The sequence below is a fragment of the Bubalus kerabau genome, chromosome 21 (assembly GCF_029407905.1).
Source record: "Bubalus kerabau isolate K-KA32 ecotype Philippines breed swamp buffalo chromosome 21, PCC_UOA_SB_1v2, whole genome shotgun sequence".
Classification (NCBI taxonomy): domain Eukaryota; kingdom Metazoa; phylum Chordata; class Mammalia; order Artiodactyla; family Bovidae; genus Bubalus; species Bubalus kerabau.
In genome coordinates this window covers 61,617,501-61,637,020 of record NC_073644.1, presented here as the reverse complement: position 1 = coordinate 61,637,020, position 19,520 = coordinate 61,617,501, and the positions used below count along the sequence as shown (strand labels likewise).

At 42.3% G+C, this 19,520-nt stretch overlaps 1 protein-coding gene and 1 long non-coding RNA gene across 2 annotated transcripts in view; both read left to right on the top strand.

Annotated features, from left to right (window-relative positions):
* CCBE1 (collagen and calcium binding EGF domains 1) overlaps positions 1–19,520 on the top strand; it is a 244,193-nt gene that overhangs the window by 119,545 nt on the left and 105,128 nt on the right. The gene's annotated exons all lie outside the window — the stretch shown is intronic.
* On the top strand, positions 82–3,199 carry LOC129636222 (uncharacterized). Its single transcript, XR_008706814.1, has 2 exons — positions 82–181; positions 2,612–3,199. It is a non-coding gene; the product is annotated as an uncharacterized LOC129636222 (long non-coding RNA).

Below are 19,520 nucleotides of genomic sequence, written 5' to 3'. Positions count from 1 at the left end.
CACTTTCACTTTTCTCTTTCATGCATTGGAGAAGGAAATGGCAACCCACTCCAGTGTTCTTGCTTGGAGAATCCCAGGAATGGGGGATCCTGATGGGCTGCCGTCTATGGGGTTGCACAGAGTCGGACACGACTGAAGTGACTTAGCAGCAGCAGCAGCAGCTTGAAATCAGCCATAGTCAGTAAGTAACTAAGCTGTATTCCAATAAAACTTTATTCACAGGAACAAATGTGGGCCAGATATTGCCTGTGGGTCATAGCTTGCCAGCCCCTAAATTAGAGGAAGCCTGCCCACTAAGAGGCCATCCGTGGCTGGCTTGAGCGTTGAATCGCTCCCATAGCTCCCAGGTAGCTGCTGTGTAGACAAGCTAAAGCTAGGAGTCAGTACAGCCTATAGGATCAGATGGTGAGCGATGCTTTCTCGGGATGCATGGAAGCACCCCTTGCAGTAGCACCATCATTCCAGTGGACTCCCGAGAAAGCCAGGTGGCAGGCATTTGGGCATGGCAGCCAGCCATCTGGCACAGGGAAAGGGAAGCTTCCTCAGCCGTGTCCTGGGGCAAAGTTCTTTAAGTCTCGGCATGCTTATCTGTATAATGGGAATAGTGAGAAGCAGACTCTGCAAAATGGCAGGCTCTCTATGCCATGCTGATGTGGTCTCCACCCTGTGCTCGTGGAGAGGAATCAAGTTCAGCGCCATTGTCTCCCAGTGCTGTTGTGGCTCAGCTGCTCAGTCGCGTCTGACTCTTTGCGACCCCATGGACTGCAGCACACCAGGCTTCCCTGTCCTTCACTCTCTCCCGGAGTTGGCTCAAGCTCATGTCCACTGAGTCGGTGATGCCATCCAACCGTCTCATCCTCAGTCACCCCCTCTCCTCCTGCCTTCAAACTCTGCCAGCATCAGGCTCTTTTCCAATGAGTCAGCTCTTAGCATCAGATGGCCAGTGTAGTGGAGCTTCAGCTTCAGCGTCAGTCCTTCCAGTGACTATTCAGGGTTGATTTCCTTTAGGATTGATTGGTTTGATCTCCTTGCTGTCCAAGGGATGCCCGATGTGGGGAGCAGCCCTAGATCACTAACGTGGTTGTTGCCCACAGCTTGGCTAACTGGGCCCTGCATCACTGCAGCGCTGTTGACTGCTGACCTTGCTATTCATCTACTCGTCTGAGTTTTGGCATCTCCCCCATGGCATTCACTCAGCAATGGGACAACTGGGGGCTCAGTGCCTGTTGTTGCCAAGGGCTTAAGCAGCTGACTGAAGGGTTATCTGTCCCTGGGCCCAGGCACAGCTGCTGCTGCTGCTAAGTCACATCAGTCGTGTCCAACTCTGTACGACCCCAAAGACGGCAGCCCACCAGACTCCCCTGTCCCTGGGATTCTCCAGGCAAGAACACTGGAGTGGGTTGCCATTTCCTTCTCCAATGCATGAAAGTGAAAAGTGAAGATGAAGTCACTCAGTCATGTCTGACTCTTAGCGACCCCATGGACTGTAGCCTACCAGGCTTCTCCATCCATGGGATTTCCCAGACAAGAATACTGGAGTGGGGTGCCATTGCCTTCTCTGGAGATCATATGACATGTTCTTAATTCGGTTTACTTTTCGGGACCCTTCTCTCCCTTCATGGAGTGCCCGTTAGTATTGTTTGCTCCTCCTAGTTGCAGCGTGTTTTATTTAATTCAGTAATTTTGCCAGAATGTGTTTGGAGATGGCAGAATAAGAATTAAAAGAGCTTGTTAGTTCAGCCATGATGGTGCATGTAGATTTTATTTTCACCAGTGTTAGATTCTAGAATACTGCCTTATTTAAATCATATGTTGACATTTTGAATATGGATTATCTTTTATTTTAAAAGGACATGTAAAACAGTCTGAGCTATATTTCCAAGTGAAATGAAGAGCCTCGCAGTGCTCAGCATCTTCCTTTTAGTTTAACTCTTAGTTTTAAGGGCTTTCTGCAAATAGTTTGTTGGTCCATGATTTCATTTTCTGATTTTCCCTACCAGGGATTTATCAGGAGAGCGTCCTGGATTTTTCCTTCTTTTATCTTTATTCCTTGTGATATCTGAAAGGAATCATGGTGATTACCTAGCCATACCCTGCGGTCTCTACCCCTCATCTTTTATAGCCTGGAAAATCAAAGCTCCTTTCCTAGGTTTTCTGTTAGATGTTATTGTGGACTGAATGTTCGGGTCCTCCTCAAAATTCACGTGTTGCAACATGATGGGATTTGGAGGTGGGGCCTTTGGGTGGTTATTAGATGTGAAGATAGAGCCCTCATGAATGGGATCACTGTCTTTATGAGAAGAAAGGGATAGGGTTACTTTGGCCATCTGATGGGAAGAACTGACTCATTAGAAAAGAACCTGATGCTGGGAAAGATTGAAGGCAGGAGGAGAAAGGGACAACAGAGGATGAGATGGTGGGATGGCATCACCGACTCGATGGACGTGATTTTGAGCAAGCTCTGAGAGTTGGTGATAGACAGGGAGGCTTGACATGCTGCAGTCCATGGGGTTGCAAAGAGTTGGACACGACTGAGCGACTGAACTAAACTGAAGAAGAAAGAGGTGGTTTTCTTCCCCCCTCTCCCCCAATCCTCTCTGCTCTCCTCCAGGTAATGCACAGGTAGAAGGTGACCATCTGTCTCAAGCCAGGAGGTGGGCTGTCACCAAACTCTGGATCTGCTGGCACCTTGATCTTGGACTCCCCAGCCTCTAGAACCATTGAGAAATCTTTGTTGTTGAAGCCATCCAGTCTGTGGTACCTTGTTATAGCAGCTTGAACTAAGACATACATGATTCAGTCTACTTGGAGAATGGAAGCCAGAGCAATCCGGAAGTGTCCACGTGATTGTAGTTTATCAGTGCAAATGTTCCCGCTTGCTCTCATAACAAGGACATCGTTCTTCCCGAAGAAAGAGCAATGAGCTGAGGGTGAAGAGGAGGCTTAACATCTCAGCCCGGATGGAGCACTAACCACCCATGTGGTCTGGACCCTAGCTGCCTTATTCATAATATGAGGGGACCACCTTGGATGAACTCGAGTCTTCTCCAGAACTCCCAAACATTTGGTCATTAGATAGTTGGCATCATGTGATGAAACAGCTGTTAAAACATGTTCAATTTAGTGTAAAGCATGTAAACCTCTTAATAGCTGTCTCTTTATCCATGGGGTGAATAAAATTATATGTAAAAGTTCAAAATCTTGGCCAAGATGCCCAATGTTCATCTTTCAGTCGGGTTACCTTTCCAGGCATCAGCAGGACCATCTCAGATTTCTACACGCAGAACAGCAGCAGCAACCCAGCCCGGGTCCAGTCCTGCTAGAGACCCCAGCACACTGCTGCTGCTGGGCACATGGGTCTTGGGTGAGGGTGTGTGTCACAGCCGTGCGTGCACTCTGAACATTGGAAAGGTCACTGTGGGCCAAGGTCAAGGGCACATCCAGTCCCAAATGAAGGTGTTTGGACTTAATTAGTGGGGAATTGCCTAATGAGATCTAGTTTATGAAGATTAACTTGGGAGTAAAATGATAACCCAAGATTCTGTTGATTTAGATAATGTATTGACTTAAAATTTATGTACATGTAAAACCTGGAAGATTAACAAATTTGACTAATCTTTTACCATATAGAAGATTAACACATTTAAAGTGCTGACTGGGAAAAATGTATGCAGCATATATAACGGGGCAAAAGATGAACATTCCTCAACTACAACAAGTGTCTACAATTCAGTAAGGAATACAAAATTGGATCAAGGATTTTGTCATCTATTGCTGTTGAACAAACTGCCCAGAATGTACTGCCCTCAACGAACAGTTGAGTATTATAAGGTCATGAATCTGTAGTCTGGGACTCAAATGAGTTGTTTTTCCCAAGTGGTGTCCACTGGAACGGAAATGTTCCAGGTGGCTTCTCGTTGACGTGCCTGAGGCCTCAGCTGGCCTGACTGGAACAGCCAGGCATCTCAGTCTCTCTGAGGGCTTTCTTACAAGGAAGCTAGACCTTTACCTGGTGGCTTAGGGTTCTAAGAGTGAGCCTTCCAAATGGAACAGCCCCACTGTGTAAGTGCTCATCAGGCCTCTGTTTACATCACGCTTGCTATACACTATTGGCCAGAGCGAGTCACATGGCCAAATCCAGCCAGTGTAGGAGGTGATAACAGAAGAGCATGAGCAAGGGGCGTGATCCGCTGTAGGTCCCCAGTGCAACACTCCACTGGATAGGGCAGGCAAGTCACTGAAGAAATAGGAATGATGAATAAACATGAAAAACGCACATTTCTCTAGAGGTCAGGTAATGTCAATAAAAACGACGCTGCTTTCATCTGGAAATGGAATATGCAGTGTCTAGTTATTAATAACATAGAGTGCTGACAAGCTTATGGGAGAATCTCATACATTTCCCTGGGAGTGTATATTAGTGTGGTCTTTTTAAAAGGTTTTTTGGCAGCTCTGCTCAAAATATAAAATGTGTGTGGCTCAGCAAATTCTACTTCTTCAGATAAAAATACTCCTACAGGTACCCCAGAATGTACTACAAAGGGGTGTTTATGTATCGTTATTTGTAGTGGCAATAAAACTAGAACACTAAAGCCCACCAGTAAGAAAATGGGCAAATTATGATAAATCTGTACAGTAAATATTGAACAGCCATATTAAGACTTAATTAAATCAGTGGTAGAGAATCTGCCTGCCAATGCAGGAGATGTGGAATCAGTCCCTGGGTCAGGAAGATCCCCTGGAGAAGGAAATGGCAACTCTCTCCAGTATTCTTGCCTGGGAAATCCCACAGAGAGAGGAGCTGGCAGGCTACAGTCTGTAGGGTTGAAAAAGTCAGGTAGGACTTAGCGACTAAACAACAAAATCTGTATGTACTAATGTGGAGTGATATAGCCATATGTGTCGTCATTTTCATGAAAGCAAAAACGTGGGGTGAGTGCACGTTCTAGAATGAGAAGTAGACTTGGGTTGGGACTGTATTTTTACTTTTTTTTTTATTGAGCTTTTGATTATTTGTAATTTTTTATCATGAGTATGCATTGCTTTTATGATGGGAGAAAAAAGGGGAAAAATGGAGACCGCTTTAAAATATGTGTGTGTAAATGTTGTATGTGCAGATCACACACGTGTGTAGATGCATGCATAGAGAGAAGGGAGGTTTCCTTGGGTCCTGAAGACCTTCCGCCTGCGGAACCTCTCCTGACCCCCTGCTCTCCCTTCAGTGCCTCCAGGCTTATTCTCTGTTGTTCTGGGAAATTAAAGGTCTGTGAGTCACTTGGAATTCATGTAATAAAAGGCATATTTTTATGATTTAATTTGGAACTTTTAGAGTTGCATATTGATTCTATTAACATAAAGCTTTGCAAAGATCTCTTTTTTCCGTGTCTGAAATTCATATTAGGAATGAAGACTTTGAGACAGTGTGACTCACTAGGGTGCCTGTTGTTCAGTTAGACTTGCAATGTGGGGTAACCTACTCAGTGACCTCTGGCCTAACGTGGAGTGAGTACAAGTCAAAGCAGTGACTTCTCCTCATTACAGGTGTAATGGGAAAATGGACCTTTAATAGCCAAACTCACTCCAAAGTCATTAGCATCTTAAAAAAAAATTATTTATTAGGCTTTTCTGGGTCTTAGTTGCAGCATGTGGGATCTAGTTCCCCAACCAGGGATTGAACCTGGGCCCCCTGTACTGGGCGCTTGGAGTCCTAGTCACTGGACCACGGGGAAAGTCCCTATTAATACCTTGTTTTGTGCTCTGAGGCTTCTTAAGCCACATCAATGGAAAAAGACAGGATCTGGAAGAAAGAAATTTTTTGTTTTCTAGTCCAGAGCTTCTGCAAGGTCAGGTGTGCTCGAGATGCAGGAGTGCCATTTAATTTGAAAAGATACTTTGCAAGGTGGTATCAGATCTTGCCATGTTTCTGAGGAAGAAGCAATGGTGTGGAAATGGAGACCAATGGTTTGTATTTCGTAGTGGAGGGGTTAATCTCATTAAAATTTCTTTATTAGTAAAAAGCAACTTGAAGCAAAATGGTTTTCACAGACAACATATGCTTAGAACTATTACATCTTGCCTCATAGTTATGGAGAAGGGATCAAGTAAGCTTTAAGGATGACCAAAAGTAGCACAGGGAAAGTTTGGTTTCCTAACATTAGGAAAAGTTTTTATTGTGTAACCGATAAAATGTATTAAAGTGACGAAATTCCTGTTATGCCTTTAAATCAGCTGTTCGTGTGTTATCTTTATTCTCCTGGATATTTTACACGTTGGGCTTCCCTGAAATCTCAGTTGGTAAAGAATCTGCCTGCAACGCAGGAGACCCTGGTTTGCTTCCTGGGTCAGGAAGATTCCCTGGAGAAGGGACAGGCTACCCACCCCAGTATTCTTGGGCTCCCCTTGTGGCTCAGCTGGTAAAGAATCTGCCTGCAATGCAGGAGACTGGGTTGGGAAGATCCCCTGGAGAAGGGGAAGGCTACCCACTCCAGTGTTCTGGCCTGGAGTATAGTCCATGTATTATCTTCATTCTCCTGGATATTTTATACATTGTTTTAATCTTTGTGCTTTATAAACAGTAAAATTTAAATAATACTCAATGTTTTATTTTCCAAATAAAGCACTTTTATATACTAAAAGCAAAGATATCCTTCTTCTAGAATACCTGTGTTACAACTTTCTTATTTTGTGAGAAATTGCTGCTCATATAACATGGACCGAGAGTCCCAAAACTGAGAGAATTTGTCATTTCAGAGCCTCACATACTGGTTTCATAGATACAACCTTTGTAATCCCCAGTCTTTAAAAAAACCTCAGCAGCCATCATGTTATCCTGTTTAAATAAGTTGTCTAACTTACCTGAAAAACATATATGCATGATGAAACCCTTTCCTTCTTACAACCTAAAATATTAGCTATAGAAAAATTTATTTTGAGTTTTCTTCTGAATGAAAGGAAAGAAAAATAAAGCTACCTACTATTGCGTCTGTTTAATGAGAGTTTGCATAAGCCTGGCACAGACTTCTAGATTCTTTCCCAGGATTTGTCCAGGTGGGATCTGGGGTACGGGGTGTCACTCATGGAGGATCCTAGTATCCCACCCCCCAGTCAAGGACAGGGCCCTGGACTCTGCATTTTAAACTATTCCCAGGTCACCCCTAGTGTCTAAGGAAGTATGAAACATTTAGGGTTGAACTAGGGGGAAATCTGGGACTTCTTGAAGGAAGCCAAAATTCTGAGGAGAATTCTGGTTAATACTTCCTGGCTTGTTCCTCAGAAAATTTTAAAGAGGTTTTCAAGAAGAAGGAAGCGATCGCTTCTGGGTGGCCTGGGTTTGGCGGGATCTTGCAGGAACTGGTCTTTCTCCCTGGTGGGGTTCGAGAGCTCCGTAGGAATGGGGAAGCCAGCTGTGGCCGAGAGAAGAGGGGCGTTTGCAGGTCACGCTTGGAGGGGGTCAGTCCTCTGGAGGAGCCCTGGGGGTGCCCGGAGGAGAGGGAGCCGGAACTTCTGCTGAGGGTGGGGAGGCGTCTGTGGTCTGGTGGAGCGGCGCCATTTCCAAGTGCTGCAGCCTGGTCTGCCGTGGACTGTCTTGACCAGACACGTTTTAGCAGGGCTGCTGGTTGCCCAGCAATATGGCAGAAAGTCACGGAAACGGTGTTTGCCTTTTCTAGTGCATTTCATTTTCCGGATGGGCACAAAGCACAGGAATATGAATATGACTTTCTTATCAGTCCCACCAAAGGGACAGAGCTGTTCTCCTGATCTGTTGTGGTATTGTTTTTATTATTTATTTTCATCCTTTTTCGCATTCTTTTCCCATATAGGTTATTAAACAGAATACTGAGAAGAGCTCCCGGTGCTGTACAGTAGGGCCTTGCTGGGGATCTGTTTTGTATGCAGGGCTGTGTGTCTGTCTGCCCTGAGCTCCTTATTTCTCCCTCCTCCCCACGTTTCCCCTTTCGTGTCCATTAAGTTTGTTTTCAAAATCTGTGAGTCTGTTTCTGTTTTGTGAGTAAATTTGTTTCTGTCATTTTAAAATTAGATTTCACACATAAGTGATATCATATGATATGTTTCTCAGACTTAGTATGGTAGTGCTGGTCCATCCATGTTGTTGCAAATGGCAGTTTCATTCTTTCTTTTATGGCCGAGTCATATCCCATTGTATATATGTACCAATTCTTCTTTATCTGTATGATAATACTTTTAAACATCAAAATATATGTATAATTTTTAAAAACTGTGGTCTTCAGTTTGTGTAATACTTCTCTCTGTGGTGCTTTAGGTTTGTGCTGAGAATGGAGTTCTGCCTTTGTATGAGGACTAATCATGTATCATGTCAAGTGGCAATGTTTCTATGGCAACTTGTCTGTGGAAAATCTGGAATCTCATGTTTGCAAAGGTAGTTACAGCTCCTGCTAACCAAATAGCCCTTAAATTCTTTAAAGTTTCAAGGTTGGCATATATAGTACATTATGCAGCAATACTGCATTGCTGAATACAGTGCATTCATATGTATAGGAAGTTCTTTAATGAACGACTCAAACCGGAGGTAAGATTTCTTAATCAGCTGTCTGCCTGCTGGCATCCTGGCTCTAATGCTGACGTTGGTGAAAGCAGCTGAGAGGAGTCTGGTGTCTTCTCCATCCCAGCCCATCACCCGTTTGAACACTGGGAGGGTGTCATCCTGTATCTTCCTTCTGGTCTTTTCCTTCAACATGTCCCCCTGTGGCCCCTCACTCCTGCTGATCTCTGGACGGCTTGTTATCAGTGGCCCCTGAAACGTGGACACCTGGAGCTAAATCCCTTCCTTGAGGAAGTCTGGATGACAGCATTTAACAGAACTCTTACCCCTTTCTGGATACCGCATTGCTGCTGAAATACCTCTTTTTTCCCCCCTGGTTCTGTTGAGATATCACTGACATATATCATTGTATAAGTTTAAAGTGTGTAATGTAATAATTCGATTATGTATGTATAAGTTAATTATGAGTTAATGTACATCACATTTCTTTACAGATTCTTTCCTCTTGTGATGAGAACTTTTAAGGTCTACTCTCTCCACCACTTCCAAACAGACGTTGAAATTTGCTAACTCTGGTCACCATGCTGTGGATTACACCCCCATGACTTATAACTGGCAGTCTGTACTTGTTGACCACTTCACCCAGTTCCCTCACACCTCATCCCCTGCCTCTGGCAGCCACCAATCTGTTCTGTTTCTACGAATTTGGGTTTTTTAGATTTCACGTGTGAGATCGTACAGTGTTTGTCTCTCACCTTCTGAAGCTGGTTTTTAGAATCCAGTATGCTTTGTCTTTCTCGATCTAGCTTCACTTAGCACAGTGCCCACAGGATCCATCCATGTGGTTGCAAATGGAAAGAGCTCCTAGTTTTTGATGCCTGAATGATATTTGCAGCAACCTTATCTTAACTCATCCCTTACAGCTGCTGTATCATAGAGCAACCCACACTTAGGGTTGAGTAACACCTTAATCTCTTTGTCAAGCTGGCTCTGTCAAGCTGACAAAATGGAGAAGGGAATGGCAACCCATTCCAGTACTCTTGCCTGGAAAATTCCATGGATGGGGGAGCCTGGTAGGCTACAGTCCATGGGGTCATAAAGAGTCGGACATGACTGAGCGACTTCACTTTCTTTCTTTCAATAGTTCCTTTTGGAGAAGGAAATGGCAACCCACTCCAGTGTTCTTGCCTGGATAATCCCATGGACAGAGGGGCCTGGTGGGCTACAGTCTGTGGGGTTGCAAAGAGTCAGACACGACTAAGAAACTAGCACTTGAACCTTCTGAAATAGGTTTTCAGAATCCAGTACACTTGTTGCTTTGTTAGATTGTGCTTACTTTTATAGTCTGTTGATCTTTGGGGGGTCCCACCTCAGCTCATGCACAGTGGAGAGAATGTGGGACTTATCACCAGAACACAGTGTTAAATCCCAGTTTTCTCACTTGTCAGCTGAATTCTGTTCCCTCCCATATAAAATGAAGATGGTCATGATACCCACTCAACCAGGCTTTGTGAATGATCACCAGATCATTTAGCAGATGGTTCCTGAGCTGCAGAGCATATAAGATGGATATGAAAATATATTTTAGCAGTGAAATGCTTTGGAAAATCTTAAATTCTGTGATTTGCTATCCACATCCCACTTTCAAGTCATCTATACATTTAGGAAAACTTGCATCAAAATTCCTGTCTAAGTCGTTAATGAGTATGTGGAACAATCTCGGGCCAGAGAGGAATACTAATCCATTAGTGCCCTTTGGACCGACTGATTCAACAGTACCTTCCAAACACAATATATATTTCCCCAGCTTGTTCTGAAGATCATAAGAGACTATTACATGTCTTGCTGAGACCCAGATATTTTCACAACAGACTGTGTCCACTTCCACTAGATTTGTGACCTTCTCCAAAAAGTAGTAGGGATATTTGGAATTGCCTGATCTCAGTAGACCCAGTTTGATCCCCAGTGATCCCTACATCTCTCTTTATTACAAAGTTCCATTTAAAAGTACTTCCCTAGAGTTTTGCATTTGATTGTTGTGAAGCTCCCTGACACACAGTCATGACCTTGGCTTTCTCCTCTTTGTTGCTATTTGGTTTCCTATCATCAGTGCATTTATCATGACTTTGTTTTTTTCTGACTTTGAATTTAGGTGACCAAATTCTCAAGATAATCGTCCTTGATTCCTCAAGTTGAATAGTGAAAGGTTGTTGCTGAGCCATGAAAGATGCCAGGATTCTTGCCTCTGAGGAGAGAAATTCAATCTGGGGCCGGTGATGAGGCTTGACAGTTCAGAGCTTTTGTGTGATAAAGTTTTATTAAAGTATGAAAGAGATAGAGAAAGCTTCTGACACAGACATCAGAAGGGGCCAGAAAGAGCGCCCCCCTCACTAGTCTAAGCAAGGGAGTTGTATACTTTTTTAATTAGTTATTACAATAAATCAAAAGAATGTTTCAAAGTTGTAAAAATTTTACCAGACACACTCCCACAATTTACATTTTGACGTAGCAGGATTAGAACTTAACAACAGAAAGATCTTACCAGACCCATAATATATATTTCCTATAGTATACATTCTAAGATAACAGGATTAATCAGAAGGTTTTCAGGAAGGAGGAGCTGTCCGCAAGCAGGGTGCACTGTTGTAGAACCCTTAGTTCAGAGCTTCAACTGAGTTGCTTGCTGTGTGGTCATCAGTTCTGGGCTTAAAGATGAAAACGTTTTATGTGACTAAGACCAAGGAATATAGGGGGAAAAAGTTTGTCCTTTCCTCCTCCTTGAGGATTCCATACCCCTGTCTCCTCCTTGAGAGCCCCAGACCCCTTTCTCCTCCTCGGGAACCCCGGACTTCTTATCAACCTGCCTAGGGATTGACTCTCTCAATAGCAGACATCATACTAGTAAACAATGAAAAAAAAGAATGGATGGTTTACAAAATTACTGCATATAAATTCATCCTATCATTAAGCAACCCCAAGAAATGGGTCAGATACCAGTGTCATTTTGTGATGAGAAACAGTCTCTGAGAACTTACGTGAGCCGCCCAAGGCTCTTATGTCAGAGGGGTGAGGGAGAGACTCCAGTGTAATTCTCTGGACTCCAAATTCAGTCCTGCCTCTAGAGAAGAAATAGCTAGACTATATTTTTGATTTGTTATTTTTCTAACAGTTCTACTTTACTATCAAGTACTGACTGCACAGGCACAATTCCTTAGAGTCTGTCACTTTTTAGAACAGGAATACATAAACCTTTTCTATTAAGAACCAGATACTAAATACTCTGGGCTTTGTGGGCACATACAGTCTCTGTCAGAGCTACTGAACTGTGCCCTCACAGCACGGAAGTGACCATAGACATTATGCAAATGAAAGGTCTTGCTGTGTTCCAATAAAACTTTATTTGCAAAGACGGGTGGAGGGCTGTAGTTTGCTGATGTGTGTTTTAGAACTTGAGTTCATTAAATGAATAAAACCTTGTGACACAGAAAGGTTGGGTTCATTTGTGGAAGTGGTTTTATTGAGAAAATCAATGCTGGGGAAAGGATGGCTTTGGTACTTTAAACCATTATGGTTTGAAACTGTAAGAAGCCAGAAAAGACCCCTTTTCCTCCGTCCCCTCAAAAAAAAAAAAAAATTGACTGTGCTCCCTTCTCCTCATGACTACCCACACTTGATACCAAGGTTGACCACACTCCAGCTGTGGGTTGCCATTGCCTTCTCCCTCCCCATGACTACTCACACTTAATACCAAGGTTGACCACAGTCCAGCTAACATGGACAAAACCGGTGCTCAGCTTCGTTAGGATATATTTGACCCTGAATTATTCCAATTTATGTGAGGCTTAAATTGTACTACCTTTCTGGGCCCTGTGTATAATTCTCTCAGATAATAGATAAAAACTGAGCTGTTGACCCCTTTGGGTGTTAGAACCAATATGAAGAACACAAAAACCCAGAACAAATAAATAAAAATGTCTAGTTCTAATGTTTAACTGCCTTACTTTATGGAAGAAATGTTAAAAGGCACCTAGAGTTAGTTCATCAGCGCCTCAAAAGTAGTAACAATGGATTAAGTATACCCTAATCACTTAAATATGCCTCCTGACTCCTATGGTTTTATTTATCATGCAAGGTAAGTTTATCTTAGAACTCAAGATTTTGGGGGCTCTGAGAGTTCCTTGATGGGCCAGTGGTTAGGACTCCACATTCACTGCTAAGGGTGTAGTTTCAACCCCTGGTCAGGGAACTGGGATACCACAAACCACATGGCCCCAAAAAAAAAAAAATTTTTTTTATGGGTTCGAGGTCATGTAGTCATCTTTAAAAGCAACCAGTTGTGTCAAAGAGGAAGTCTGTAAGGGGCACAAGGACATGTAGAATTTGAAAAAGCTTATTTACCAATATTTAATATAAAATAGTTTTGTATTTCAAAAACGGCAAACACTCACTATAAAAGTAAAGCTTGACAGAAATCTCAGTCTGGTATAACATGATTTAAAAGAAGCTGAAAGTCGTGATTATTTATCTATGTGGTTTTTAAAGCATATTTGACAATATAAACTTTGGGGCAGTAAGAATTTTTCATTTTAGTTTCAAAAATGATAAATGGACATTTAGAGGTTTTAAGGAACCAGAAGATACAGTCAGATTCATCCAGCTGTCGGATGACCAGGGTGTTCTGATTTTGTGATTAGTTGATAAGCTTTGTGTTTGCTATCTATTGCTGCATGCCAAAATCCCCAAGCTTAGCAGCTTAAGACAATGCATGTTTATTAAATTTGTTTTTGTTGGTGAGTAATGCCGGCTGGGACCTTTTTTGAGTTTCTTGCAGCCTATAATCAAATGTTGGCTAGACTGTGGTCTTTCACATTTCAACTGAGTGAGAGTTTGCTTTCTCAATCACGTGGCTGTTTTGTCTCTCTTTACGTGAAGCATTGATTTTTCCCCCAAGTTGTCATGTGTAGCACCCCAAGCCTACTAGTTCCCGTATTTCAGCACACTTGTCCTTTTGAAAATAGTATTATAAGCCATGTAAGAAGATATATGTCTGTATATGTATCCTATATGTTATAAGATAGCCAAGAAAAAATGTGTGATTTATAGAGAGAAGGCAGGAGTGGGAGCTTTGAGATGTCTGCTGATGTATTTGTTTTTATTCCATTGGAAAGTATCTCAATAGATACAGACATATTTATGATTATGTTTAATGAAACTAAGTTCTGTGGAATAATGGTTTCACTGGAGACCTTTAGGAATAGAAATTAAGACAAAACACCTGTGCATGTAGATTTTGAAAACTGAAGGTGGACATGTCTTTGAAGTTCTTTGAAGTTTGGGAAGTATCTGAAATTAAGTGTGGACTTTTAAAAATGAGCTCATCTGTTTCATGGCTTTTACACTAGTCTTATATTGTAATGTGCAGGTAGTACCCTTGACATCCTTAGTATAAGAGACTGTAAATCTTTAGATGCATTATCTATTGGACACGTTGAATGACAAGCAAGATGTTCAGTATCGCCTTGTCTTGCCAAAGGAGCTTATTTATAGCTGTACTCGTTTAGAAACACCATGTTCCAAGAATTTGTCAAGGTATTTAAAATGACTCATTTAGTCCCCAGAATACCCTCATGAACTAAGCCCTCTTAGCATCTCCATTTTACAGATGTGAGCAGTGAGGTAGAGGAGATTAACTGATTTGCCCAATGGTGCACAGCTAGGAGGAGAAGGCAATGGCACCCCACTCTAGTACTTTTGCCTGGAAAATCCCATGGACGAAGGAGCCTGGTAGGCTGCAGTCCATGGGGTCGCTAAGAGTCAGACACGACTGAGCGACTTCACTTTCACTTTTCACTTTCATGCATTGGAGAAGGAAATGGCAACCCACTCCAGTGTTCTTGCCTGGAGAATCCCAGGGACGGGGGAACCTGGTGGGCTGCCATCTATGGGGTTGCACAGAGTCAGACATGACTGAAGTGACTTAGCAGCAGCAGCAGCATAGCTAGGAAGGGGTAGAGAGCTGTGAGTCAGATTCTTTGAGGTGCCTCATGTAGTTCAACTTCAAGTTTGATGGATGAGATGAAAAATGGATTAAAAATAGAAGGATTAGCTAAATTCCTTTTGAGTAAACCAACTGAACACTGTATTCTTTATTTGCTTGCTAAATGAAGAAGCATGGCAGCTGCATTCTCAGTATATGTCGTCTTGGTTTAGCTAGCCTTGTATCACCATGGTTCAGCTGGCACTATATCACCGATTTATATTACATAAATATAGATCACTAAGAGTCTGAGCTTGAAGTTTAGGGGCAAGATGAGAAAGTGGCAACCTTGATAATGGACCAGAGCTCGTAATATCAGATGGATGAGATTAAATGTGAAAAACCCCAGCCCAAAAGCTAATTCTTTTAAAGTTTTAGCTCCTGAGGTCAGAAGTCTCCCAGATATACCCAGGAGCTGTGCTCTAAGAATTATTTTGCTTTTTCCAGTTTACAAGTTAGCAAAAGAGAAAAGTGTCCTTTTATTTCCTTGATTTAGTGTCAAGAAATGAGGCTGCCCGCCAGATACAGTTTTGCTCCGTGAGTTTGTGTCCATTATTCTTATTTTTTTCGGTACCAAGTTGTGGTTCCCTACTTTGTTATTCTTACCTCCACTTTTCTCAAAACTTGATGTTTCCTCAGTCCAAGGCAACCTTCACTTCTTTTGTACTCAAAATTCTTCAATACCAGATGAGACAGCCAAGGCTCATGGAGCTTAGTTTGACCAAGGTCTCACTACTAAGTAAGGGCTAGAGTTGATATTCGTAATCTCTTGAGATTCAAAACCCATTAAAAAAATATTTTAAATCTTTGCAAGTGTTCTAGTATATCATCAAAACATTTTGTGTTTACCTGAAAAAAAAATTGCAAACACAGTTGAAGGTCTCTGTGTATCCTTTTCCCCCAGAAAAAATACACAGTTGTCTCACATCTGAATTGTATTATATCTCAGAAATGTTCTTTTACTGATATATGTGTCTAATCCTTATCATAAATACTATAATTTTTCAAGTATTTAAGCGTTGACATTAATGGTGTCATGAATGTACCTATACTTTCACAGCTTACTTTTAATATCTTACATTATCAAAATGTGATGTTTTTCTGTGTGAGTGAGCAACAGTTTTTACTGTCTCTTGTTGATGGATGTTTGGGTTATTTCCCAAGCTTTTAGCTGTTATGAACAGTCCTGAAACAACTGTTGTCTCTCTTGTGTGTGTGCCCTCGAACTCATATATTTGAATTTCTCACTGTTCAAGTCCTCAGTGTTCTTAGGATTGGAGCTGCTGGGGTAATATATCCATGTTTTCAGGCATGGTGATGGTGGTTTAATCACTCAGTCGTATCCAACTCTCGTGACCCCATGAGAGCTGACCAGGCCCCTCTGTCCATGGGATTTCCCAGGCAAGAATACTGGAGTGGGTTGCCATTTTCTTCTCCAGTTTTTTTGCATGCTGCTGTCAAATTGTTACGCTAATTTTCATTTACAGTAGTAGCATAGGAGAGTTTCTGTTGCTCTCTCTGCTCATCAACACTTTGTTATATCAGGCCTTTAGGCTGCTGCCAGTCTGATAGGTCTAGTAAAATGAATCTGAGTTTCTCTAATTACTTCAGAGGAAGAAGTTATTTTTTATGAAAGAGAGCTAATGTTTATTGAGTATCATCTTCTTGTGAGACTTCAGCACAATCTCCACTCATCAACTTGGACATTCTCAACATTTCTTACGTTTCCAGCGTCAAGATTCAATCAGGCTGCTGATTTCATTTACTACTGAAGGCAAAACTAAAGCATTCTGAATTGCATGCTGTAAGATCAAAGAAAGAGTAGTACAGTTTTTTCTATAGTCTTGCTATTACATGGATTTTAGAAATCATATGGAGAACTTGTAGAAATTGTTCTATGGAGAAAGTATGACAAAACACTTCATTTACCTCTCAAAATTGGGAATAATCTTTTAGTTGGGAATAACAATGGACAAAAGGAGAGTTTCTATCTTCTAAACCTTAGCAATTACTGAAGGCTTTTCTGCTTCTCACCAGAGAGTGCTTGTTGGTTACGTTTACAATTAACTTGGTGACGTGCGAGAAGATGTGCAGACTGAACTACAGCTCTGGATTCTGCACCCGAAGTTCTACTGGGAGGCATTTCCAAGGGGCTTCTGGGAGGTTTCTGGAACTGAACTGAATCTGGGTAAAGCCTCATTGTTTAGAGCAGTGGTTCTCAGCTGTAGATGAACATCAGAACCACCTGGAAAGGGAAAGTAAAAGTCACTCAGTCGTGTTCAACTCTCTGCGACCCCATGGACTATGCAGTGCATGGAATTCTCCAGGCCAGAGCACTGGAGTGGGTAGCCGTGCCCTTCTCCACCTGGAGGGCTTGTTAAAACACGGATCGCCTGGCCCCATCTCCAGAGATTGTGGTTCAGTGGGCCTGGGGTGAAGCCATAAAATTTACTTTTTTAGTAAGGTTCTGGTTGATGCTAATGATAGGGACCACTTTTGGACCACTTGGGAGAAATTTGCCCTCCAGTAGAGGAGGTACTGGGCCAGGAGGGGGCTCTCAGATCAAGGGTCCAACCCAGATGGAGTGTTGTTACATAATATTACTGCACGAAGGTATGGCTGGAAGATGTATGGGTCATTTCTTCTTTCTTCTTTGTGCTTTTTGGCATATCTCACTCATTTTAAGGCAAGCATGCGTTTTTAAATGTTAAGGACAAGACTAAAAGTAAGACTAAGTGAAGCCTCAGGGCCTCACAGATTAAGAACCATCTGCTATTTATTGAATCCCTGTTTTGAATTTGAATTTTTAAAATTCTGGCAAGCCATGATACCAGTGTTACAGGTATGTTATTTTTAGGTCAGTAGACTTTTAGGAATGTGTGGCCGGGCACACTGTGCCTAAGGTGGCTATAATCATGTGCTTATTTGTCATGAGCCAGCGTTTATAATCTCCACGTGCCAGGTTATGAACGGTGAAACAGTTTTAAAGAGGCACGAGGCGGCTATGACAGCCTGCAGAGTTTTTCAGCTACTGGGGATCTCTCAGAGGAACCAGGATCGGCCAAGGTTCATGGAAGTCCAGAGCCTGTGACAGCAGGAACATCAGGTGACTGCCTTTACGAAGTGCAGCTATGACGGGGGAAAGTGGATCAAGTTCCGTTCGCTGTATGTGTACACATGGACACACACGTATACAACCCATGTATATGGACCTCTTGAGTAACTTGGACATTATAACCAATGTGATCTCATCTTTCTGTGATGGAAAAGCAAAATACTTTTGTTTTAAAAAAAATAATTGTGAGTAGACACAGGGTATGTAGGATGAGTTTTAGAGTGCTGGTAAAGACCTGTGTTTTAACCTGGCTGCTGTTTTTTACAGGTCTTTCTGGATAAGCAGTCTTTGCACTTCATATATAACTTTTGTGTTGGTTTCTGTATATATTTTATGTTTCACAATACAGTGCTTCGAATGTGACTAAAATGAGAACCAAATTAAATTGTTTTCCTTCCACATTGCTTCCATTTCTTTGGGAGGGTTATGCACACTCAATAAGGTTAGTATATTTATACACGTGCATGTGTGAATATAAAAGTTGAAATGTATGGACTAAAAGCAATATGATAATGCTACTCTCTTTGTAGTCTGATTTTACAAATAACTGGGCTTGTATGGGAGCGTTTATTTAAAATTTCCTACAAAGTTTGCTTTGGTTTAAGTTTCCATTTTTCTTTTTTGTTTCAAAACACAGATCTAGATTCACAATCTGAAGTAATGGGAGATCATAGGCATGTCCGTCTGATGTCACTAGCATTTCCTTTTAACCTAACAATTCTATGAGTCATTTTCTTTTGAACCTAACTGTGCTGAGAATAAAACGTAATTTCTTGTTGGAATCTGCTTTCTGTTTTCTTGTCTTTAAAGATTTTGTTTGAACATATATTGAACATGATGGAATGAAAACCAAGAATAGCTTAGGGAAAAAATAAAAAAAGCACCAGGCTCAGGGTTTCAAAATATTATGAAAAGGAAATAATCCAATGCAATGCTTCCCTTTTATGTTGACCTCCTGTCTCTGGCTCTCCACTTTGCGCCCACACTGAAGTGTTCTGAAGCCCATAGACTCTGGGGACTTGCCCGACAGGAGGTTGCAATTACCAGGCAGAGGCATTGGTCCTGTGAGCCACTGATGTGATTTGGTGAAAATGAACAAGGCCTAGATATGCTCGAGAGTAATTTTTTATTTTGTATACTGGTTCTTGCAGGAAGAAGGTTTAATCTGATATCTCTGCGTTCGGAGTCCTGAAAGTAGCTTCACAGGGGAGAGAGAAAGTGAACTTTGGAGTTAGATATATACCCTCCCCTCCTATTCCAGGCTACGTTATAATTAATCCCAGTTAACTCCCCAGCTTCTGTGAATGGCTCAGGCTGTGGAGTGGCTCTCATCAAGTCCTGGAGTTTTGAGGAGGGCGTGAGACAACGTGTGAGAAGAGGCGGGGTGGGTTACAGACGTGGAGTAAACGTTAGACCCCGTCTCTTCCTGCCCCATCTGGTCAGCACAACGGCAGAGGTTTCACATGCTCTTGGTCAAGATCCACGTTGCTTGGCCCTCATCATTAAAAGGAACGAATTTAATATGCCTCAAACTGAGTTTCTTCCGTCCTTTCTTTTTCTTTTTTCGGCTGCATCTCCAGGCTTTCAGAATCTTAGTTCCCTGACCAGGGATCAAACCTGGGCCCTCAGCAGTGAAAGGGTGGAGTTCTAGCACTGAGCCCCCGGAGAATTCCCCAAACCATGTTTCTTGGCATACATCCTGCTTTCCAGACATTCCCCACGTAAAAAGACAGCGCCCTGAGAATATTAAAGGAGGAGCTGTATAGACGGTCATGTGTGTATTTATTCTGTGTCCAGTAGATGAAGGTGACACAGAAATAGGTTTTTAAAGCACGCTCAGCTGACGT